Source organism: Triturus cristatus, chromosome 2_2 (genome assembly GCF_964204655.1).
Source record: "Triturus cristatus chromosome 2_2, aTriCri1.1, whole genome shotgun sequence".
NCBI classification, from domain to species: Eukaryota; Metazoa; Chordata; class Amphibia; order Caudata; family Salamandridae; genus Triturus; species Triturus cristatus.
Window position 1 is genome coordinate 951,381,721 of NC_140582.1, and position 25,309 is coordinate 951,407,029.

Consider the following 25,309-nt stretch of genomic DNA (forward strand, 5'->3'; position numbering starts at 1 on the left):
ACCTCATATTTCATTGCCTACTTCTTACATTCTAGTCTGGTGATTCTACTATTGCCTTAGAGCCCGTCGTAGCAGGCTCTATCGGCCAATAAAGGCCCGAGCCAAGGGCAAGGACCTTTAACAAGGAAGCAGGCTTTTAATGGCCATTAGAGCCCGCTATGGAGGGTTCTAAAGCCATTAGAACATCCCCCCCCAAGAGGGCAGAATGTTCTAATTAGTAAAAGCAAATGCCTCTCGGAGCCCCAGGGGGTTTGACTCCACTTGGGCTCCACGAGGCCTTTGTTCACAACAACAGCTGTGAACAAAGTCAAACAATGGAATGTTGGAGCTCCGGGGCTTTTACCAACCATTAGAAGCCCAGAGCACTCCATTGTTTTCAATGGTGCTCCCCACTTTCCAATGTTCTATTACTAAGTGGAATATGAGTCTCGCCAAAGGTCTCAGTGTTCATTACCAGGTATGGTGGTGTGACAGAACTTACTTGCTTATTGACTGGGTAGAAGTTCTTGAAAGTGATGTGGGCAGGAGCTTGGGTCACTGGAGTAGCCCAAGGGATGGTGTGGTCCAGTTGTACCTTAAAGGGACCTTTGATGAGTAGGCTGCTTGCCTCTGTTGATATGAAAAGGACCAGAACCTGGTTGGTAGGTCTGAAGTCTACTTCTGCTTGGAAGGGCAAGTTGATGCCTGGAAGGCTTTGTCTTGTATGCAAAGTGGTATTGCGTGGTTTGTAATGTCTATGCTTAGATCATAACATCCAATCTGAATTTCACAATGGCAAGAGAATATAACAGCAGACCGGTAAACAAGGTTTGTAGTGCAGTTGGTGTAGCATTTATTTAATAGATTTACTTAAGCCTGGAGGTGGGTCTATAGTTAGGGTGTCAGGTATCCCGGAGTTGCCTGGACAGTCCTGGTTTTTCACCAGATCCTGCACCCATCACAGCATTCGTGCTTGAGCATTGCTGCAGTAGGAGCCATTAGGGAGAATCGCGGCTTGAGGTTCCAGAGTTGGAAAATTTATAGCCTCTTGAATGGCAAGCTCAGTTGGCGGACTCACCTCGAGCGCACTAACCGCGGTATTCAGATTCGACGTGGGAACATTCACTTTGTTTATATGGTAAACCTGCTTGCGGTGACTGAAACATTTCCTGGTTTACATTTTTGATTGGAAGGTGGAAAATTAAAAGGGAATTTTTAAATAAAGGAGTTCCATCTTTATTCTTGAGATGTTTGTGACAAACGTTTTCTTAATACGTTCAAACCTTTTGTTATGCCTCAGTGTGGGACTGTTATTAGGGGGGCAGTGTGTTACATACAAGGAAACTATTTGAATGCAAGTTACATGTACATCTTTTAATTTTCATTTACAGAAACATCTAGGTGTTTTTGAAGTTTGTTCAACAGTTGGGATACATGTTTACTAAGGGACCTTTATCTTACTTGTATTGTATTGTGTCACACCGGGTTACTCATCGCTTTTTTATCTTTACAAGAGAAACTTATCAGGGATCAAATAATTATGCATGCAACCAATCCTAATATTCAGGATAAGTTATGGGTCAAGATCAAGAAGATTTAGGTCAAAAACAAAAGCAACTCAGAGGTTTGACAAGGAAAATACAACTTAGCAGAAGGAAAAATGAATTATTGGTGGAATTCGAGTGATAAGGAAAGTTTCAGGAAACGTTATCGGTGTGGTTAAGTGGAATATCTTGCGTATTTAGAGAAGTGTCCAGCAAAATATCAGTAATAATCTTTCTGTGGCATTGTTGGACATCATGCTACAATGTGTAGAAGGAAAGTAGGTATTTTGAATAACAAAATACATTGTGTGCATGAGGATAACGAGGGAATCTCTGATGATTCAGACGAATTGGACTCCTCTAAGGTTAACCATGTGTTCTGCATAGATTATGACTTATAGATGTTAATCTTGTCAAAGTTAAGAAACCTATCTGTGAAGTAAACATGGGCGGAGTAATGTTGAATTTGGTAGCCGTCTCAGCCTCACCTTTTACTATAGTGAGTGGAGAGGTTTGGAAGCATCATTTTGTTGACAAACTGGGTTCTAACCTGGACAAATCAGATGTTATTGCCAATAGTTTCACTGGGGACAGAATTGATTTTGTAGGGTGTAGGAATTTAGAATTCCAATTCAAGAATATGAAAGCCAATTGTAAATTATTTGTGGCGAGGAAAGGACCTTCTGTGTTAGGTTGACGTGACCAGGGGGAATTGGGCATCATTTTGAATCCCAATTCTACAGCTCCTGTTTTATCGATCAATGATATGGCATAAGAATTGTTCCGATATTGTTAAAGATTTTTCTGGAATTATTTCAGGAAAGGTGGGTTTGCTTTATGAGTTTGAGCACAAAATTGAATCAAAACCAGCTGCTGTAAGTAGTGTTCACAAAGTTTGACATTTACCTATGTCCAGCGAAGACGAGGTGTACATGGAAATACAAAAAATAGTTGCTGCTGGCATTATTGAACAGGTGGAATCCTCAGATTGGGTTTCACCATTGGTAGTCGTCAAATGCCCCAATGGTAAAGTTAGATTATACTTTAATCTCAGAAATTTGAACAAAAATATTCTGGTGGATCAGTTTCCACTACTTTGCATCAATAAGATGTCTACAGTCACTAAAGGAACTAGTTGGTTCTTGACCATAGATTTAAAATCTACATACCACCAAGTCCCTTTACATACAGACAGTAAGAAATTTACGACGTTCATAACACCTTTTGTATGCTTTCAATTTACTAGGGTACCCTTTGGACTAGCATGCACTGCCACCCTTTTTCAGAGAATAATGACAAACAGTTTTAAAGGGGTGGTTGGTGTTTTTCCAGGATGATATCCTGATCATGGGCAGTAACAAAATTTATGATGATGCCAGACTCAAACAAGTGCTGGAGATCCTGATCTTGAAGGGATTAACTGTGGAGTTTAGCAAGTGCAAGTTTGCACAGAAGGAGGTTGTTTGTTAAGGCCACAGCATACATAAAGACGGTATCAAACTTAAATAGGGTCTTATTGATGCAATTGCGAATGTCTAAAACCAAACAAAGAGTAAAATGCAATTACTGAGGGCCAGGTCTTCACAAACAAATTGAGTTGTTAGTGAGGGAGTGTGTTGTGTGTAATGAGTACCTTAAAACCTTTAAACCTCCTTTGAGTCCCATTGAAAGTCCTAGTATGTCATGGGAGAGAATAGGAGTGCATGTGGTTGGTCTTGCTGAAGTTACTGATGGTGAGTGTAATTACGCCGATCAGTTTTCAAAATGGCCTGAAATTAAATATTTTTTTTAGATTTAGAAGGTATCAGGTATTAGAGCGCTTTACATGAGCACCAGTTGCGTTACAGACGGACACAATTGTGCCCAATGCTGATTGTTCAAGCATTATTACGTTCTTAGACAAAATCTTCATAAGGGAAAGCCTACCCAAATGTATCATTGCAGATAATGGCAGACACTTAATGTCATCTTCTTTTAAGGATTTCTTGAAATGCAGTGGTATCAAGCATAATACCACATCTGTTTATCATTCCGAGTGGAATGGCTTAGTTGAGCACTTCAACAGGGTGCTCAAAGGTAGCATTCAATTGTCAAGGTGCAGTAAATTGAACTGGAAAGGTGAAATTTGCAAATTGATTTGGGCTTACAGGATCACTACAAGCTTAAATACGGGCAACAGTTCTTTTACAATGATGGGGGGAAGGCAGGCATTGAGCAAAGAAATAGTTAGAAGCTGAGTGGTCCCCCAGAACTGGTTGGTGAGAAAAAAGATTGCATTGGCACAGACATCTTACAAGGAATGGTATAACAAAAAGCATGGATCGAAACAGGTGTTGTTTAAGTGTGGTGATTTGGTTAAAGTTTGCATGGTTCCCACAATGGGACACTAGGTCCAAGAATACAGGAATGGTAAATGAGACCCTGAAATAGGAAGTTCACATAACTGAAAATCAAGTATGTAAGTTAATTCAAAAACAAAAAGACAGAGCCCCTGGCCCCAATGGGAGTCTGTTTGCATTATACACAGAAAATCCAGCCTTTTGGGCAGAATATCTGACGAAAGTATCCAAGAAATCCATCAAATAATCATCAATACCAGAAACATTCATTAATATTACGTATACATAAAAAAGGAGATTGGACACAGCTGGGTAATTATCGCCTAATTACCCTGCAAGATACAGATGCCAAGCTTTCTGCAGGAGTCCTACTAACTAACTAGCATGGAAAAAGAAGTCAGGAAAGGTGAGAGCAGATTCTCCCAACCTTTGGGCATTTGCTAAATATTTTACAGCTCTGTTAAACTAAGCGATGGAAAGGTTTAGCACATGAGCAGAGTAGTTAAATGTTTGTCAAATGGAAGGTTACTAGACAACAAACATGATAGGTTAGATAAAGGAAACCGAAATGTTTGGTAGACTTTGATGATGAAAGGGATGACATCAGTAAATTGAACAATGAATTGAAGGATGATTTGTCGGAAGGAAATGGTGATGCAGGTGAGGTACCTGTTTCCGTTGAGACATCCACCAATGGTATGATTGATCAAAGGAGTGGTCATGGTGCATCTATGGGGTTGTATAATCCTGTTAGCAGCCAAGGCTATACTGGAAGATTTGGTAGAGCCATAATCAAACTAAAGAAATATGATGACTTTATTACAATTGTGTAGTTCTTTAAGATAACAGTTCTCCTGTCAGTCATACATAATTTAAGTTCTCACTCATAATGTAAGTTCCAGAGCTTGTTCATGTTATTCCGCTTATGTGCCTTCACATAATTACTTTTGTCTTCAGTTGTCATTTCATTAAGCATAAGGATGAACATTTTAATATTTATATTTTTTGCTATTCTTAAGGACTTCATTATTTAAAATGTGCGAAAGGAGAATGTGTTGCAATTATGCAATATGGTGTGATCTTCAAGGCATTATGATGTAATACAGTTCTTACGATGTGATTGGCACTGCGTGTCACACCACACTCATTGCATTTCACAGTTGACAGTTAATGATCAGATGTCCTAATAGATGTTCAGTGATACCTATGGAACCAGACGTGTCTAGGGCTATCAGGAACAAACTCACCTTGAACCCTTGAAGAAGAATCCTGTCATTATTACAATCTGGTATAGCATTTGGAGTCATAGAATCACATTTAATAGATCTACTTAAGCCTGAAGGTGGGGCTATACTTGGGGTAACCAGGTATACTGGAGTTGCTGGGACAGTCCCGGTTTTTCACCAACTGTCCCAGCACATTTCAGCAATTTTGGCTGAGGTCCTGGTTTTCAGTGAAGTTTGACTGAAAAAAGTAAAGGCACATTTGTATGTGTTACAACGAAGTACTAGTTAGCAGCTCATATTAGAAAGCTATTTAAATAACATGTATGATACTGGGTTTCAAAGATTTCTTTTTATTTGTTTTCTTAGTGCCTTGTCTGTGTTTCTCCATGGATGAGTGTAGTCAATCTGTGCCCCTCGAATGATTTTGAATTGAGTCCTTCTTCTATTTTTTACAAAATGTCCAAGTTTTTGGATTTCTAAATCTGGTCACCCTATCTACAATATGCCCCGCCATCATGATGAAACATCCCAGCAGGCTATTGTGTTGCAACCATTTCTTTATTTCATTTTAGGCATGTTACACTACATTACCTACATGGTGCAAGTGTTACTTTGAGAGAGCCATTTTTGGGAGGCGGGGCAGGTGCATACATTTGTCTATGCCTACTGTTTGATCCTTTACAGTCTTTACTTTCTTCAGGCTTTGGATATTCTTCACCAGAGATCTTCAGTTTTATATTGTTTGTCTTCTACTGTTGCCTCACACTGATTCACACCAGGACAGTCTCTCCTATTCATGTCATACCAGTATTTCCTGATGACATCCAGGATGCTAAACGTCTGACCTAATACATTTACATGGCTTGGGCTCTAGATGTTTTGTTCCTTCTGGATTCTAGGGTGGTCAGAATGCCAAAAGGCTTTCCTAAAGAGGGAATCATGCTCTGCAATACATTCCTCTGTCTGGGTGACCAGCTGTTTACCTTTTTCTGGCTGGCTGCATCATCTGGCTTGTCATAGATTGACATGCTTTTTGTACTAAAGTTGGGCCTCTCAATTGTTCCCCAGGAATTTTAAGGGTAAGTGTATGTGTGCTATAGGTGTGTGTGTCTGTATGAGTGTGAATTGTTAGTTACAGTTATTTTTTTGCACATTTACTTGAACTCTTTGTACATCTGTAGTTGTTAGTTCAATCATGGTTTTAAGGCAAATTGTTAATAAATAAGAAAATAATCATTTTATATCTAATGAAGAATTATTAAAATGTTAAAGACTGTCCTGGACAGGAATGGATGCAAATCCTTCTAGATTAAATAAGAAGTGGACAAGTTGGGCATGTTAGACCAATCTGTATTCAAAGGATTTCATCAAGCTTTCTGCCTAAGGTAAAAACTTGGTGGTGATATCTAAAGTCATTACTTTAAAAGCACATATGAAGGAAATAAGGCACCAAAGAGAATCAAACTGAAGGAAAGAGACACATATTATCTGACATGTAGAGAAAAGGTTGAGGGCCTTATTTAAATCATAGAGATTGCTGTACTAAAAGTACAGGAGCCTATTAAAGGACATGCCCTTCAGCACCTTACCTACCAAGCGATACTTTTCTATTAAATTGCTGTGTCATGATGAGTAATGATTATAGAGCAGTGTTGAATGTCCTGTAAGACAAACTCTAATAACAAATTGTATACACAAAACTGAGCATATAGACTACATCAGCCATAACAGAATTTAGGTTCCTTTTTTTTCCCCACCTGGTCATACCTATCTTCAACAAATAAACATTGCCTACTTCAGGGAATGAAGACTGTTCAAGAAGCTATGGGCCCTTTGAAACCCAAGGCCGGAGAAAAGGCCACATTGCCTGGCCCTTTTCCACTAATGCATGAGTGGTTTAAGAATCAGACCTTTATGTATTTCACCAAATGTTTTTGATACTTAGACCAACATGTTAGCTAACTGATCATGGTGAATGGCAGAAGTGTTAAATCGCCCTATTGATCTGAAATCTGGTAAATGCCAAATGGGGTTGGTTTCTTAAGTAAGGAAGGAACTGTCAATGTGACCATCCTACTCACATGGTCAGCATAGACAAGCTATCTCTCTATTGCAGTTATCAGGATTTAAATGCCACAAATCTGACATTTATCTCAAACATTCCTGAGGCAAATGAGCTTGGATTTCATGTGAAAGTTTGAACATTTCTCAACACTGTGCTCTGAGGTACACCTCTGATAATTATTTGAATTGGCGAATTTAATGTCTCCACAAAGTTGAGGACACTTATATGAGCAAGTCTTTTTATGCAAGAGATCCTCTTTTCCGGTGATCTCAGTGGTGTCACAAGATAAGCTGAGTGCCAAATGTCTTGATTAAGAACATTTTCCATATTAGAGGGCTTCTTGCTCTGAGTGGCCATGCCACATAAACCTTACGTCATAGAATTGCCAATAAAAACAATTAAACCAGGTCTGATCAGATTTAACAAACTCAAGGAGGCATCAAAGTGGAGATAGCATAGCAGGGTTAGATATTCTTAGTGATCAGAATTTTTAAAAGAGTGAGATATTTGGATATAAATAGGAAGAATAAAAGTCCAATTCCCCAAAAAGTTCATTTCTCCACAATTCCTGGAGATGATTCCGCACAATGAAGTCTCTCCTTTAGGAATAAAGACACCAAGAAAGCCTCTTCTTATGCCACAAACGTATGCAATATTCATATTCAATACTTATGTCTATTCAGAACTCTCCCTTTTTCTTCATTCTCTTCTTAAATGTCAAGCTCTTTTTAGTTACTTAAAATAAGTGCCCTAATGCTCATACTACAAAATATTTCATAAAGATTACGTACATTTTTCATCTTTATTTGTTGAATTCTTTCTTGAGATCCATGATCTTGTGAGTTGTTGCATGTAAAGAGCACTTGCACCTACTGTGAATAAGACCTACACTATATTACAAATATAAAATAACAAGCTACTACAACTGGGACCCCTGTTTTTCATTGTGTGAAGTTATGCTGGGAGAACTGTTTGTTTTTCTGATGAACATTTTAAATACAGAGAAGTACTCTGAAATTTGAGTCATGTTGGAAAATGGAACTTGAACTATTTTTTATTTACAGACTTTAGGATTTACTACATTTCCTACATTTATTTAGCACTTATTTGTTTCACGAAAGAACAGAACGTTTTTGCATCAAGATATCATTGATTATGACAAATTTATATTAATGTGAAATTAAGGGATACCTGGTGGTTTGTAACTGATAGTGCTTTGTTAAGAACAGGAATAGTAGTATAATAATACATGTTTATCGTATTACAGTTGCATAAGAAACAAGAGCGGAACAAAGTGAATCAGCTTTAGAAGGCACATATGTATGAGGCTTGAGGCAGTTATGTTGCCAATAGAGAAAGAGGGTTTTAAGTACTTAGAAAGTTACTTATATTTTGTTGAATATTTTGTCGAACTTCATTTTCAGGATGATCTGTTTCATACCAAGAACGAAGAGAGTTGTTTACACAGAAATATATTTACAGTATATCCTTTCACTGTTTAATTTAGATGCAGAAAATTCATGGAAGAATATTATGTTATCTTTAATTGCTTTTAGAGCCCCATTCTGACCTGCAGATGTTAGTGCCCAGAAGAGTAATGCAGCAGAGTGGTGAAATCCAGTGTCTTTCTGCAAATATAAAATCAACAACTCGTGTAAATGGGGCTGCCCCCCTTGCCTTTGTCTTACTGTGAGAGCAGCATGCCTAAGCTGGTCAGACAGAGGCAGCTAATCACAATATGCAGATGTCTTCCCTGCCCTCCTCCTCTCCAGGTGAATAGCTAATCCCGCCAAATGTGCCTAATGTTCAGGAAGAGGCTGTAAACTGCCAGTTGGCTGGTAGAATAATTAATTTGGTCCATCTGGGGGATTCAAACCCCAAATCTCAATAAGGCTGTCTCAGGAAAATTCTTCGAGTTTAAATGCAACTAGGAATGCTTAAAGGTCAAAACTGATATTATAGATGTGTTTCAGAACCATACAAATATGGGGAAAAGTCATGTCAATGGCCTTTCTGCATTGAGCCAATCCAAAAGTATATATTTTTAACCAAAGTTGAAAACCAGTTAAGCTCTACAGTCTTACATTTCAGTCAGGAAGGGAATATTTCAATTCCCAATTGAATTACAAAGCTCATGTAGGCCATAACCAATTTATTCTGGGTACCACCTACAATATGGTTACCTGGCTCAGATACCAGGATGAGTTAGACAACAGTATTCCTTTCTCAGTCTTCACACACGTCTGTGCAAACGTATGCACCTGTGTTCACAGGTACCCCATCTGAGCATCAGGGAATCCTATTTTAAATGTGGAAATTGATGGTTACAGCTCAGAATCATTTTAACAGAAGGCTTGTAGTGTGTGAGACACCATTAGCGAGGCTCACTCACAGCAAAGATCTAAAACCAGTACGCCCAAAAAGCAAAAAAAGTAGGGCTTTTTACGTGTCAAAACCGGCTCTCTTATACTGAGCAAAGTATCTTGCTCATAGTGGGCACAGACATCCTTTCCTGATTACACAAGCGACTGTGAAAAAAGGATCTGTCAGGGTTGCAGGAGAGTCATCATTACAATGTGCAATGCCGTGATGGAATGATGAGTACGTGTTGCAGGATACCCTTTGTTGATTACAGGAGATATCTTAATGGAAGAATGAGTTTGGTTTCCAAGAAATTCATCCTTTTTTGTATGACATGCCCTGGAGAGGGATGAGTGAAGGATGTTTAATGCCATATTACAGCTGCCTCCTACTAGTGAGTTCAGTGAGGATTTCAAGTAGCCCATTCCAATTTTGCATGGTGTCCTGTGAGAAAGACATGAGGATGGATTGCTACATACTATATTCTCATTCCTGAATGTATATACTCATTCCTGAACACATGCAATATATGGCTGTATGAAATGTTAAAAGAGTAGGGACAAGCAAGGGTTTTCGATGCTGACCACACAAGATGCTTTGAAAGGGGGATCAGCCAAATTATAAATTACATGCGATCTCCATAGCAAGGGACAGGATCTTTGAAAAAGCCTGCCATTAAGTACCTCAAATGCCATAAAAGAGGAATGAGTGAGGGTTGGGAGCTTCACATTGCCAATAATTGTATTGTTTCTGTGTATTGAAAGATGTCTGGACATGAGTTATGTTTGAGAATATTAGCTGTATGCTTTTTATTGAATTTACTTCTCTTCTGCTTTTGTGGCCTTGCAAGTCAGTGTATATAAATGGCTGTTGGAGATGTGTTTTGGGCCTGGTGAGAAATTTACATTGTGCAGTATTTCTGGATTTTTTAAGTGGCTGTGTTGCACAGTGTGCATTATCAGTACTTAAACGAGTTCTCTTTTGTCATATATGAAGTTTTGGATATGAAAGTACCTCTTGGAAAATCTTCTCCTAGGCCACGAGGACCTCAGAATGTCTGCTACTCAGATTCTTTGGGAACTATCAAGCTCCATAGCAGGGAGGCACATTGTGTACTTGAAGGAAATCATATTTTGAATCTGAGAATCCTTACCAAATCTGAGAATCCATACCAAATCCAAATGTGAATTATCCATACCAAAGACAATTTACAGAAACCTCTAATCCCAGGCAAAGCCAGCAGATTATGTGTAAATAAACTAGAAGCCCATAACACCCATGACAACTCTTTAAATATTAGCATCATTTATCAACCACATATGTCTATGTACCTAGGGACCACAATTCCAAGCATTTTTCAACAAACCTTCCTCTGAATTCACTGATCAAATGAAAGATTTTTATGAGGGCATTAAAGCCAACGTAGTTTCCAAAGAGCTGTCTTCTATACCATTATTACCTGGTCTGGTCCATTTTGGGAAGACTTTAGCCTTACTTCACAAGAAGTACTGACTAAAAGTATAGCTCTCCTAATGATCTTTTTCCAATACCAGACCTTCAATTATTGTTTTCAAGTATAGATAACAGGGGTGCTGTGCTGAATAATGTCGGTTTGACATCCTGGAAACTGCTGGAAGGTTGGGGTTGTCTCTTCACTTGTGACGCTAGTAACCCCTAAAAGAACCAGTATATTACTCATCTTCTGGCACTGTGCAAGTTACTAATGAAGCTGGTCACCAAGTAACTTTCTAACTGTGTGGAAGAACTTAAAATCTTAGATCCTTGGCAACTAGACTTTGTCCCTGATCAAGGCACTGAGTCAGCACTTTTTGTTGCCCTTTACAAGGACAGGTCCACACTCAATGACAGTGATACAGAGGAAGTGATCATGTTGTATCTCCCTGGCATAGTCAGGACTAAAGACCTCTGGGTCAAATTCAACATTACTTCAAGTTTCATCCCCTTCTCGCCTTAAGTTAGGGGAAATCAGCAATTTAGCGTGAAATGCCATCCTATTCTCTTTATCATTTAGATTCATCATCTATCTGATCTGATTAGAAATTCTGGAAGCAGAGTCTTGTCCCACACAGATGACATGCCACTCATATTCAGAAGGAAAACGCATGCACCAGTGTGCCCGTGGAGGGATAGGGAGTTCCTGGTTGCCATAAACCAACGGATAGGAAACAGCCTCCATATGTTTAATGCTGCCATTTCTCAGCTGAGTACCATCAATTACTGGGACAGTGTCCTGTAACTCTGACACCGGCTAAGAAAAATATATATGTGATGCATGCTACTTGGCCATAAGGCATCATTGATGATGCAGGTTAATGCTATGGCAGTTCCTTCTTCCACTCTCTCTTCTTCTTAGAATAATTCTTATTTCTCCTAAATGCTAATCATGCTTCAGTGGTTGTGACGTCTATCCCATCTAACACAGTAGGTAGCTACAAATGACTACCTGCTGTCAACACAACAGGGGGTGCAGAACTTTATGATCAAAATCTGGCCATGCCATGGAGGCCAAGGGAGGACCAGTCTGGATGGCCATTGAGCAAAGAACCCAATCAAATGCCTGTGTATATCTCACAGGAGTTTTACAGTACTGAAACCTCTTTTAGTGCTGGGATTAAATCATCATATATAGTGATCATTATTATTATTGCTGTTGTTGTTTTGATTATTATTGTTATTGCTTATGATATTGCTAGTGTTATTGCTAGTGTTATTGCTATTGTTACTTTTATTCTTATTATGCTATTCCATGCTGTCATTAGCTGCCGAACAAGGAGATTATGACAAACAATATCTATACCATGTAAATCTCTCCCGCCCTTTTTATACGCCATATATTTGAGTTATCCTACCTAATTGAATGGATAGATAGGTTTGCATTTCTAAGATACATAACCATTGCTACTGTCTTTTGAAAGAAAATACAAAAAGATATTTGAATATCTGAATATTCTACTTTATGAATTTGCAACCCATCAATATAATAATGAAGTCATTAGATATGAGAAGCTCAATATGAGCCATAACCAATTCCAATACTATAGCTCGTGCCTGCCATGTACTGCTGATGAACGTAAAACTTATATTACTAATGACATTTCAAACATCGTCATCAATGACATCCTTGACATAAAAGATAATGTGTGACTTGGAGGGTCTCCATGAGAAGAAAGCACAAATCCTGGTAGAACACCAAACTTTATAACACAAGAAACTGAACATGTTGCAATACTGTATGTAGTTGATGCTGGGGTGAAGAGGTGAAATCACAGATTTTTCACTCCCATAATTGCAAGCCCAGAGTGCCAGAGCACACTATATTTGGCCATATTCTGAATCAATTTATAATTCTTCCCAAATCATAGCCTTCTGAGTTGTTTAGCTTGTTCTGATAAACAGAATTCTACGGCAACTGCACATGGCCATGATAATGTGACTGTATAAGAAAGCATAAGAAGCACACCCGAACCACCAAAGAAGAGAATATGACTTGACTCAATGTGTAGTTGATGCTGGTGGAAAGGTTTTAACATCACGGGCTGTATTACACAAAGTGTCTCGGGGGCGCAACGGACATTTGCTCCCACTTTGTGTGCCCCCAGGGCACTTTGGTATTACAGAAGGTGCCGCAGAAGCTCGTGCAGCCCCTTCTGTAATACGATAGCGCTGGCACACATAAATCACCACCGCTATCTTCAGGGGGCTTTCCCTCATTTGCATGGGGGCGTGGCCCCATTCAAATGAGAGAATCCCTTTGCCTCTGTGCCCGTACCGTATTACAGACGAGTGTGCAGAGTCAAAGAAGCTATCAGGAGGCACACTGACAGTGTGCCCCCTGAGAGCAGCCCACAGGAGGGAAAAAGGGGAGTTCTATGGACCCCCAGACATCCCTTGCAGGCGGGTGCAGTCACTGATTGCACCTGCCTGCAAGGGGATCTCTAATCCCCCTTTAAAGTGCAGGCGGGTTGCCGCCTGCACTGTGAAAACATGGAGTGACTTCAAAGCAGCTGCTTCGTTTTTCACATGAATGCGCTGCCCCCAGGGCAGTGCGAGTTTGCAGCTGCCCTGCGGGCAGTGCATTTATCATAGTACGATGCATTTTACTTCATTTCGCTGGACGCACCTTTTTAAAGGTTGCACTCAGTGCAATTAAGGAAAATGCACCGCATGTGTAATACGGCCCCGGGTCTGAAAGCTCAGAAATAAGAAGTTCACGTAGTCCACATATCATGGACTGCATATGTGCACAATAGGTCTAAGGCAGAATATGTCTCTTTTGGCTACGCCCTGCACCCATTCTTCATTCCTTCCAAATGAGTTGTCCAACAGTTGCACACAATGAAAACATCTGGAGCAGCTTCAGCAATGTATAACTATATACATTTTTATTAAATCCCTAAAGTACAAGTCCATATACGTGAGAGTGCATTATTTTTTCTATTCAATTGAAAGCATAGATAGGGTGCAGCGTGAGGGCTTCATTCCCATTCTTCACCCAGCCATGTTACTCCACACCCTCGTGATCGCTGATGTAATGAGAGATGTCATCAATGATATTATTGATCTATCAATGCTAAAAACACTTTATAATGACTGTTGCTCACAAGGCATCAACATATGATTAAAATGCAGGAATATCCTTAAAACATAAAGTATTGCTTTGCTTATAATTTTCAGTCGAAAAACTACTACCTTTTCTCAATAATGTATAATCATAATATAATTAATGATGCACTGCTCATGACTTCACACCTGATGTCGCTTATTGCATCACATATGTCATCGTCAATGACATCACTATGGATACACCAGATTTTGTTTTTCTCTGTTATTGATGATGGATGGTGTATTTATAGGAAATCTGTCTTTTCTGCAAGGCCAGCCCAGATTGTCCACTTTTGCTTGACCCTATTTTTGTTGGTGCCTCTAGAATTCTGTGCTAACCAGACGTAAAGCACCTGTGCTCCTACTTTTAGCATGGTTGAATTGGTATACACCTGAATGACATATTTATCGTGCCTATATGTCCCTAGTTTATGGTACAAAGTGTACCCAGGGCCAGGAAGATAAATGCCACTATTGAACTGCCGCCCCTAGTGGGCTATCCTTTACAGTGGCAGTGCAAACATGGTTTTAGGGCTACCATTGCAGCCTGACTGTAGCAGTGTAAGAACTGCAATTCGACCTATCAAAATAAACCCTTTTTTTTTTTTTTAAATCTTTTTATTACCAGTCATTGACATTTACATAGAGTACGAAGGATTAGGCAAGTATGCGTACAATGTAGACAAACAGAGATCATTAATAAAACATTACTGTCCATTGGAGGCTATGGGGTAGAGACAACATCAAAGTCAATTCCACGGGGTGGGCTACAAATATTCCCCCGATAGGAATTCCAAGGGTCCCAAATTTTGGACCTTTTTCGGGGGCAGCCGCGGGCTATATAGACTGTCTTCTTCCTGCACATGCACCAATCGAGGTATTTTTTCCAGTCTACAATCGTGGGTGTATGTGCAGCCCCCCAGAGCTGCGCTATATTTCTTTTGGCTATTGTGAGCCCCAGGGTGACCCATTGTGCTTGGTGACCATTTAGATCAGTGGGCTCCCAGATGTTAAGGAGCCATCTGTGTGCCTCCGGGTAGAGAGAAATTGTTAGAACCTCGCTGATTACCTCATGTATTTTTTGCCAGTATGATTGTATATGAGTGCAGTCCCAAATGATGTGGATAAATGTACCTAGCTGATTGCATTCCCTCCTGCAGTCCCCCTCCAGATATTCCCATATGTAGCAGTTGGGGCCCCGTCACATAGATTCTGTGAAGGATTTTTAGCTGTATCAGTTGCAGGCGCGCTGGAATAGCGACTATTCTCGGGGAGGATACTGCCTCCTGCTACTCTTCATCGTCCATTTCAATACCGTCACTCACCCATTTTTCCCATAGTGCGTGGAGGGGGTTTCCATGTTATTTATCAGTTTTTTATATATCAGGGATATGGTTTTCTCCGGTAAATGACCGTTAAGTATTCTGTCCTCTAAGGGAGAAGTGTCCGGAGGGCAGGACCCCACTGAAAAGAGAGATCGCAGTGCGTGTCACACCGGTGCGTAGCGAAAGCGTTCTGAGTCTGCTAGCTCATATTGGTGCTGAAGTGTAGCAAATGACTTTACCTCACCCTTGTCCCAGAGGTCCTGGACTTGTGAAATCCCGATGAGTTCCCACTTGTCAAAACCCTTCGATTTCTAAAGGTCACCCAGCATCTGGGAGTCCCACAGCGGAGTTGCTGGAGTAGGTCTCTTTCCCCAACCCAGCGACCCATTGATTGTGTGCCAGGCGTCAGTAGAATGTTTAGTAGGGCTCGTAAGGGGATATCTACCTGGTTTTGAATACAGTACCCGATAGTAGGTCCCCCCGGGAAGGAGCCACCTGTCCATATTATAGCTGGGGTCATCTGGTCGGCCATAGATACCATGGTTGATCGCTGCAAGGTGTGTCGCCCAATAATATTTCTTAATGTCTGGTAGGCTAATTCCACTCTCATACCAGTTGAGCCTTAGTTTTTGTAGTGCAATTCGCGGTTTTCCTTCCCACAGGAGATCTCGCTGTAGCCCCTCAATTTCTCTAAAATATGAGTTAGGGACAGGGTCAAGTGAGTTCTGCAATGCGTATAAAAACCAGGGTAGTGACATCATTTTAAAAAGAGCTGCTTTGCCCAACAGTGGGAGAGCGAGCGCCTTCCTGCTCAGTATGTCTAGTTTGAGTCTTTGCAGCGGATGGACGAGGTTGCGGGTATAGCGGAGCATATGATCTAGGGAAATGTAAATCCCCAGGTATTTAAAACCTTCTGCTGCAATTTGTAGTGGGCAACCTCGTGGTGTTTGAGGCGGTTCTCCCCTGAGGTTATAGAGAAGGGATTTTTGCCAGTTTATGCTGAATCCGGATCCAGTCTGGGAATCACCGCAGTCCGCGGATAACTGGATCTTTCCGGATCTGTGCGACATAAAGCCAGATTGGTCAAGGTGTATTAGGCCCCCTATGATTTTCACTAATCGATTAGCCAATAGTTTGGCTAGGATTTTAGGTTCTGCATTGAGGAGTGAAATAGGGCGATATAATCCACACTCAGTCTTGGGTTTACCTTCTTTGTGGATGGTAATAATGGAAGTTATTCTCTGGTCTATCGGCAACAGTTCCCGCTATCGTAGTACATAGCTTTTAGGTATGGAGCCAGCTTGTCAGTTCTGAGTTTGTACAGTTCAATCGGGATACCGTTTTGGACCCGATGCCTTGCCTGAGTGTAATGTGCGTATTGCAAGAGTTATTTTGTCTGTGGTCAGGGCACTGTCAAGGAATTGACGTTCTTCGGCCGAAAGTGTGGGGAAAGAGATGTCTCTTAGGAGTTCAGTAGAGTCGTAGAGGTGTAAACGGTGTGGAAGTGCTCAGCAAATTGGTTAACAGTGTCCTGTGGGTCCGTAATGGGAGACATTTCGGCGTCACGAAGCTCAGGGACCAGCCTGTTAGCCCACTATTTTTTATCAAACCAAGCTATTAGCTTCCCTGCCTTGTCACCAAGGTCATAGATTCTACCCAACTTGTCCCTTCCCAGGGTTTTGGCCTTTTCAGTCAGTAACGCCCTATAGCTATCCTGCTTAAAGCAAAGTGCGTGGATCGCCTCAGGTGTGGTGTCTGTTGCCAGGTCTTTTTCTAGTTGGTAAATCTCCGCCTCAGCGTCTGAAATGTCTTGGTGTCTGTCCTTTTTCTCCCCCGAAATCAAGGAGAGAGCTTGGCCTCAGATTACTGTCTTAAAGGCCTCCCACAATATTTGAGGCGATTCCACCGTTCCCTCGTTTTCCTTGAAAAAGTCGTCCATGGATTTGATCAGGTCTTTACGAATTTTGGGTCTCAGAGATATCATGGATTAATGAGGGCAGTCCTCCCCACTTGTGTGCGGCTGAGAACTAAGTGTGCCCAAAGTGGGGAGTGATCAGAGATTCCCCTGGCTAAGTGCCTAATTTCATGTATATAGGCAATTTGTGGTCCAGGGACTATAATGCAGTCAAGTCGGGAGAGACTGGCATGAGCGCCAGAGTGGAACGTGTGCTGTATTTTATCTGGGTTATACGTCCTCCAGCCATCAAACAGTCCCATGGCATCGAGAAAGTTGGGCAACCAGCAGGATGATTGCCCGAGCACATGGGGCTGGTGGCGATCTAGTGTGCCTGAGATTACAGAGTTGAAGTCTCCCCTGAGCACTAGCAACCCATCCGGTAGTGCTAACAAGATGGCGCTTAGGTCTTTGAATTTAGTGGACTGTAGACCCGGTCGAACATAGATTAACATGAGTGTAATGGTTTGGCCCTCCCATGTACCCGTGATCCCAATGTACCTGCCCCAGTCGTCAATCCAAGTGGAAGTTACCATAAGAGGAAATGATTTCCTGAGCATAATTCCCACTCCACGCGAACTAGATGTGAAGCCAGCATGGGAAATCATAGTGTATGTATATCTGTGCATTGCCTTGCACGAGTTCCCCACCAAGTGTGTTTCTCGATGCATGACAACATCGGGAGTAAGTCATTTAATGTGCTGGAGCACCACACTACGTTTTATCTTATCTCCAAGCCCATTAACATTCCATCTTAATATCTTAGCATTTTTGTCCCACTGCACACACATTGAAGCCTAAATATATTTCTATGCCTTTTGCAACCAAGTCAGCCTGCTCTGTCAATGAAAAAACCCAATTCTGAGTCAAACAACAACCCACAACCCCATGCGACTCCCCCAACCCAACTACCCCCACCCTGCTTCCCTGTACTTTGGGTGCAGAAATGCCCATTTAAACCTGCAGAGCGCCTGTCGCCCAACTGGTGAACTAAAAGAAGAAAAAGTTGGGGTGCGACACCCGCCCCCTTGCACCCCCATTCTAATTACAGTTACGTAGGACCCATGCGAGTCACAGCCTACTAGCATGGTGGTCGATCAGCCGGACAGGGCCCCAGATCAAGAGAAGTCCCTTTTAGTCCCACAGATGTGTACAACACCGACGGGGATTCAGCCCTAGCGAAGGTGTGGCCGCCGATTTCCGAAGCCAATATCAGTCTCCTTGCTGAACATCTGAGCAGTCTTCACGGGCATGTTGCTCCGGATCATGGTCTACCTGGCTGTCCTGCCACTCCGAGGCCGCATCTGGCTGCTCGAAGAACCAAGTCCGACCCCCTGCCTCCACTCTCAGTTTCATCGGGAAGAGCATTGCGTATTTGAATCCTCAGTCTCTGAGTCGTTTCTTCACCATTAAGAATGATCTTCTCTGCCTTTGTACCATCTGTGTAAAGTCCGGAAAAAAGGTTATATCGGCATTTTCATAGCGGAGGGGGCTGTCAGTCTCGCATTTTGGAGGATTACATCTCTGTCTCTAAAGTTTAACACCCTCGCGAGCAGAGGACGCAGGGGGCCCCCGGTCTTGGACGACCTCTCCACTACAAAGAATTTACTGAGTCCTTTTGGCTGTCGGTGTTTCAGAATGAGTTCTTCAACAAATAGGTCCGGAGACTGCCCCTCCACCATCACAGGGACCCCCACTAAGCGTATGTTGTTTCTCCTGAGACGCCCTTCATAATCGTCCAGTTTATGCTCCGTAAACTTGCGGAACGCTTGTAGGTCGAGTACATTTTCTTGAAGGTGCTTTACATCTTCCACGAGGCTCGCCGTGGTGATTTTGACCTGTTTGATCTTCTCAGTGGCCTTGGTGAGGTCGGCCCGGATGAGATTCACTTCGATTAAGAGGGTGTCCATTTTGTGTTCCAAGGAGGTTCTGATTCCTGCGATAGCGTCCATTACATCTTTTAGCATAAGTTCCTGGCTCTTCCCTCTAGATTCACCCATCGTCCGGTTCCTCGAATGTGAGTCTTGGAGTGAGTCTTTGGGGACTGTGTAGCGGTCAGGTTTGTTTGATTGCACCATTTTGTTGCCCTTTGGGCCGGTTATTCTCGACTTCTCTGAGGTTGCCAATCCGTTGGCTACAGGCCGCAACCAGACCAGCCTGCACCCCCCCCTCGGAGTGTGTCATGGACTGATGGGTGCAATGAGGAATGCCAACAGATTCAGATCTCCCCGTCCGGCGGTCCAGTTACGTACATCAGTACAGTAAACAGAAGGTCCCAATAGACAAAATTATTTAAGAACACACAAAGTTAAATGTCATCAGGCATTAATACAATCATACTCAATGTATTTGAGATCAATAATATTTAATCTTATCGATCAGCATGAAATAATCACGATCCAGTAATAAATCCGGTAAACAGTGTGTCACCGATGTGCCCCACTCAGAGGGGAAGGGGAAGAAGTTGTGTGCACTTAGTGAGGGTTGAGAAAGTGAAAGGAAAAGTAGTGACAATATATCCATCACAACATGGTTTGGAAAATGAAAATGGCTTCATTCAGCCTTTTAGTTAAATAATAACACAATACATGGCCATCGTTTGAAACAATGCCACAGTGAAAAAGCACTGTTGGCCAAACTGGCACAGGACGGTAACACAGTCGACCTTTCGACCCCAATTAGTAGTAGGTTACTTATGTCCTTACAGCGGGGTCTTCCTCAGGACTGGGTGTGGGGCACCATGCGCCACCCTGATCTGGTATATGGGCCTGTAGGCTCCAAATGCAGAGAGCGGGTTACTTATAGGCACTTTTAATAAATGAAATAGGGATGTTTCCCTTTTAATGCAACCTCTTATGTCGAGAATTAAAATGGTCGTGCCCAAGCGAATTCAAAGGTTCCAAAATAACTCAAAGGCAGGACCAAAGTTGCAACCTTTCTAAAGCCCCTCGGGTGCTTCTAACCTCTTAGCAGTCTGCGTGAGTCTGTCTCTGTTGAAGGAAACCATCTTCGTATGTACGTCTGCGTGGTCACGCAGAGCCAGCTGCTATAGTTTCTTATGGCAGACTTGGGGAGTCCCACTGGTATGGAGTCACGGATCCCCGGGCGGGCTAGTCACATGCGAGAGGCTCAGCGGGTGCAGCACAGGTCCAGCCCTCCCCATGGTCCTGCGGTCTGGGAGGGATATGTGCTTTTTCTATCAATGCCGCCTCACCGGGGGGAGCGAGAGGGGGAAGACCACCATTGCTTACCCGCTTCACTCTGGTGTGTGGGGTGGGGGAAGAAGCAGGGGAAGTACTGACATGGAGCGCCACTCCCCAATCTCTGACATCAGCTCCAGGGACTTCCTTATCCCCTTGTCGTCATGTCGGAAGGCAAAGAGCCGCCGTGCCGGACCCCGGGCACTGCATCTGTGGTCCATTCCGCAATTCGGCCCCAGCAGGAGGCTCCCTCTGTGATCGACAAACCTTCCGAGAGACGGGGAGGATCCGCCGGGAGGTACCAGCGCAGTGAATGTCTTCATTGGATGGGCCAAGCGAGGCTCCGTTCTTGCGCTGAAAAATGGCCGTCCTCCCTCGCCCTGATCGCGACCTTGCCCAGCAGTTCAGTTCCCGGCTCGGATGGGTGTGAAGGCCTCGCTTTGTCGGGAGTCATAACTTCGGCTACAGATTACCGTGTGACACGGGTGTGCCTGGGTTAGAGTCAGCGCCCCTTCCGGTTCGTGGATTTAGGCTTGGGTCCTGGATATGTATGGTGGATAGTTGCTGGGGATACAACAAGGACGGAGATCGCAGTTTAAGCAGCCATCATGCTCCAGTGGGAGGGGCGCTGCCCCCAGAACTAGTGTGAAGTGACCAGAGAGGAGCTGCTACTCTCTACTCTATCTAAAGATCTGGGTAGGCACACAGGTTCTGCACAGGGTGAGAATGTTTCACTATTTTGGATTTTAGAAGTGAGGGACACTGTGAGATTGTTCACAGTAGGGACAGTAGTAACTGCTTCAAAAGTGGGTAGGCTTACACTAAACTAGTGCCAGGCATAAATGTGGCACCACCTGGCACCCTCTTAAGAACACTGATGGACCGGAGGAGGATCAGAAGAGGACTGAATCTGATGTGTGAGACCTAAGAAAAGACCTGAAGGACTTGACCTGCTCCTTCTTGAACCTAGGATATGTAAGTTAAATCCAGTGGTCATAAGGCTGCTTCCAGCTTAAGTTGAAAGGCTACAACAAGTGCCAAGAGGCCTTTCCTGCAACTGACAGCTGACCTATTCAGCTGGGCTTTCCCTAAACCCTGCTGGTCCAACCCCCGAATGGTGTTAATGAGATCTCTGAACTTGTGGCTGTGTCTAGCTGGTCTTCTCCTGCCACCCCTGAAAACCTGAAACTTAGAAAGGTTTTCAACTTTAAAACCTCCGGAGGACCGAGACCAACCTGCCAAGCTGATCAACCTAAGGTGCGTTGTCGCTGGGCTAAAGAGTCAGGTTTTCACTGTTCTGAGCTTCCCCTCAGCAGCAAGTCCAATTCAGCGGGAGCTCGTAGTTATCCGGCTTTGTGGAGCCCTCTTGGGTTACAGCCTGCAGCTTTGCCCCAGTCAAGGATTCTGAGCATGGAACAAGTGAACATAGAAATCTTGAGCAGGTAAATGCACCAAAAATATCTGGCCTGAGATGAGTTCCATAGGTTCAAAACTCATATTCCTCCCACTTGCAGCTTTACCCACCAAAACCAGTGGCTTCACCGGGACAGCACCCCACGGCTATCTGATTCCATGGAGCCCTCTTCTGCAGCAGCCTAGTCCCTTGCCCTGCTGAAGAGAATAGACTTCCATTTTTGAGATTATGTGTTAAGGTAAAACTTCCTATGAACCTGGTTTCTGTATCCGACTAGTGCTGCATCGTAGTTGGCCTCAAATTTTGCCTAGGTCCTTGTCTACTGCAACCAGTTGGCATCAGTTAGAGATTAATAAGGGGAAGTTTAAACATATATATCACTTTTTGGTGCTATTTATATTTAATCTTCCACTCGTGTGATTTTTGACATTTTGGTATCATTTGTTTATTAAAATGTACTCTGTCTAATTCAGTTTGGGACTTTTATTGTTTTGTGTTATGACTTTATTACTGTTTTAGTACGTTATTAATACTTTACACATTGCTCTAAATTAAGCCTGTCTGCTCTGTACTATAGCTACCAGTGGGATGAAATCAGAATCATTTAGTGACTTTGTGGGTTGACCTTGATAAGGACTGTGATTATCACTAAAGGTGAGTAGTGACCCCACTTGCACTAATAACAGTGTTGTTATGTAATGTTATTTATCACTTTTTGCCAAGCACTAAATGCACTCCATGTGAAAAAAGCCCAGAGCTCATGAGCTAGGTTGGAGCTTAGTGGAGGCCCCTTCAATTTGCTGTCGGGAATTGGGTTACTGGTTGAGGGGGGTGCAACCCTATTCAAGCAGCAACCACAATTCTTGTCAGGGAAAAACACAAGCAAACACCAAATTAACCTATGCTCAACCCTTTGGTAGCTTGGCACAAAGTAGTCAAACTTAATTTGGAAGCAATGTTTAAAATATGAATGCAGCACTTCAGATAGTAATAAAGTGAAAATATAACACAAGAAAAATACCGCACCAATTTTGAAAAATAGAGTACATTTAGTAAATTATTTGAGAGCAAAACAACACAAATCCAGTCTTTAGAACTGGAGATATGCAACTTTGAAGAGTTCAGGTATGTATGAAGCCTAAAAGCACAAAGTGTCACTTGTGGTTATCTGGTCGTGCGAGACCAGGTGAAAAACACAAGTTCAGGCCGACCACGATGGAGCATGGGCTGGGACCAGGTTAGTCCACCTGCAAGAGCTACCTTCTAAAATCCAACCCGAAGCGCTCCGTTCCTGTTTGAGGGGGCCGTGATAGACAGGGAAAGCATTGCGAATGGTCATCCATGTGGCGGGAAGAGCAGGCCAGGTGTCCCGGATGGACTTTGCTGTGGCGCAAAGATCCTATCAGGCATCACGGACAGTTGCTGCTGGAGATTCAAGTTGTTGGCCACCTTGAGCTGTTAAAGCTGTAGTGCACAGTGCAGATCTCTCATTGCTTTTCATCACCGGAGCTTCATTTTGGCAGCTGGCACAGGTGTCAATACCTTGGTGCGAACATGCCTATTTACAGTCGCCAAGAGCACAAACTTCCAGAATTTCTCCTCTACTTGGAGAGGGAGCTCAACTGATGCCACACCAAGGGTCCAAGACTTGGCAACTCTTAGGGAATTTGAAACTCACTCCAGCAGAGGCCAGCAGGGCTCAGGCAGGTCCCTTTGCAGGTCCAATTGCAGGTCAGCTGGCCAGATGCAGGGAGGGCTAAGGTGTGTATGTCCCTGTAGCTCAGACAAGAGGTCAGTCAGCTGACCGTTGGAGTCACTTCAGCCTGGGATGAAGGGTGCAGTTCTAGTCTTTCTTCTAAGCAAGAAGGGCAGCAGTCAATAGGGCAGAAGAGTAGCAGGACAGTAGGACAGCAGCGCAAAAACAGAACAGTCCTTCTGTTGTAGTATCCACAGGTCTAGCGGTGTACTGAAGACTTTGGTCTGAGGAGCCAACATTTATACTTGGTGCCAGCTTTGAAGTAGAAGAATGTTCTGAAAGTGTCAACCTACATAGGTGTTTGGGATTTCTTTCCTCCCTGTCATGGCCCCAGTTTGTCAGGGGGTACAAAAGACTAGTGTCAAACCCATTGTGTATGTGCTGAGGCAGAGCCTTTGTAGTGTGTAAGTGTGGTCAGTGACACCTCCACCCCACTATCAAGTCAGGGATGGTCCATACTGCCAACATCAATTCCCCCTTTGTACCACTGCCTGGGAGCAAAACACAAAGACCTACTGCCAGCTACACCTAGTTATGTGACTGAGGATACAGGCTGCAGGCACCAAATGGATAAAACAGGAAAATACCAACTTTCTAAAAGTGGTATTTTCTGAATTATGGCTGAAAATCTTGACTTTCCGTGATGGCAGGATGATGGGTAGGGCACCCAGCAACAGGAGCTGCACCTATTACTCCCAGGTTCACCAGTTTGTGACCGTCTGAGCCATCACGAACGGGGCGAGTAGCACCACCCATTAAGTTCATCTAGAAGGTATGCTGCATGTTAGTAAAAAGTTAAATGCCACTTTAAACCCAGTATCCTAGGGCATGGAAACATGTAAACATACATCTACACCAACCCTATGTAAGTAGACGAGGAATTTATGGTCCTGATGAAATGTCATTATCCTCTGGACTACAAAAGGCATGAAACATGTTGACCCATTATTTTAAAACACACTAATTAAAGCTTGAGAGGGAATATGCCTCTTTTTCCGCATTCCCTCACCCCGCATGTTGTTACAACGCGGTCGTTACAATGACCGCATTTTAACAACGCATACTATTACCCCGCAAATCGTAACAACGACTAGCGGATGGGGGCGCTGGATGTTGGAATAGTATAATTTAATATTCAAACTCCAGTCTGTGCGGACAGTAGGGAAGGTGTTGGATTTTAAATCCAACACCTTCTCCCCCCTCCGCAAGTCGTTGTAACGACTTGCAGGGTAATGGTATGCGTTGTTAGAACCGCGACCGTGTTGTAACAACATGAGGGGTGACGAATGGGTAGTAAGGGGTGTTTACCCTTGAGAGGTTCTTTATAACCTAATCTTGCCATGACTTTTCTGTCTTTTAACCATTACCTTGGTACCCAACCATTAAAAAATCCTTTGGGATCCCTTTAGTTGTTTTTATTTTCTCACACACTTACCCCCCACTACTCATAACTTCTTCAAACACACGCCCCCCCTGCCCATTCAAGTCATATAGGCAAAAAGAAAAGACCTCCGGCAATGAGC